This window comes from Pichia membranifaciens, assembly GCF_001661235.1.
Source record: "Pichia membranifaciens NRRL Y-2026 unplaced genomic scaffold PICMEscaffold_4, whole genome shotgun sequence".
Classification (NCBI taxonomy): Eukaryota; Fungi; Ascomycota; class Pichiomycetes; order Pichiales; family Pichiaceae; genus Pichia; species Pichia membranifaciens.
Window position 1 is genome coordinate 1,316,765 of NW_017566985.1, and position 618 is coordinate 1,317,382.

Consider the following 618-nt stretch of genomic DNA (forward strand, 5'->3'; position numbering starts at 1 on the left):
TACTAGATATGTGGCACGCTCTGAATCTATCAACGTGTCGAACGGAAGAGTGTTGGGTATATCGTGGAGTTGTGATTTTAGTTCGTTCAGCCTATCTAGGTAAACGTGCATGTCTATTTCTGTCTCGGGTGGTTTGATAAGTAATTTCACCACCACATATCCACTTGGAGATAAGCATTGTATGGTTTTCAAGAATCTCGAAGTTCCTAACGGCTTCGAATACTGCAATGACGGTAAGAAGTCGATGTATGCGGATATAGCAATTGTATGCGCTGTGGGGGATATGGAAGAAAAATCAAAGTTCATAATCTTTTGGAGAACTTCTTGTATAGAAGCAGCCTTCTGGTATGTACGGTTCGATGGTACTGCCCGTTCTCAAGCAAGTGACTGCTATTATCCAACTCGATTACGGCTTGTTCATTTCGCAGATTCGTAATGAAGCTGATGCGATTGCGTTTCTGACGCAGGGCGAGTTACCGGATTCGGCAGCGTGCTCAAGACATGAAAGTTGATGCTGGAACTTCCCAGTGCGGTAACTTAAATGTTATCGAGAGGCACACTTGCCCATTTGAGGCTGGTGGAGTGTTGTTTCGTGGATGTTAATGTAGCAAAAAAAGT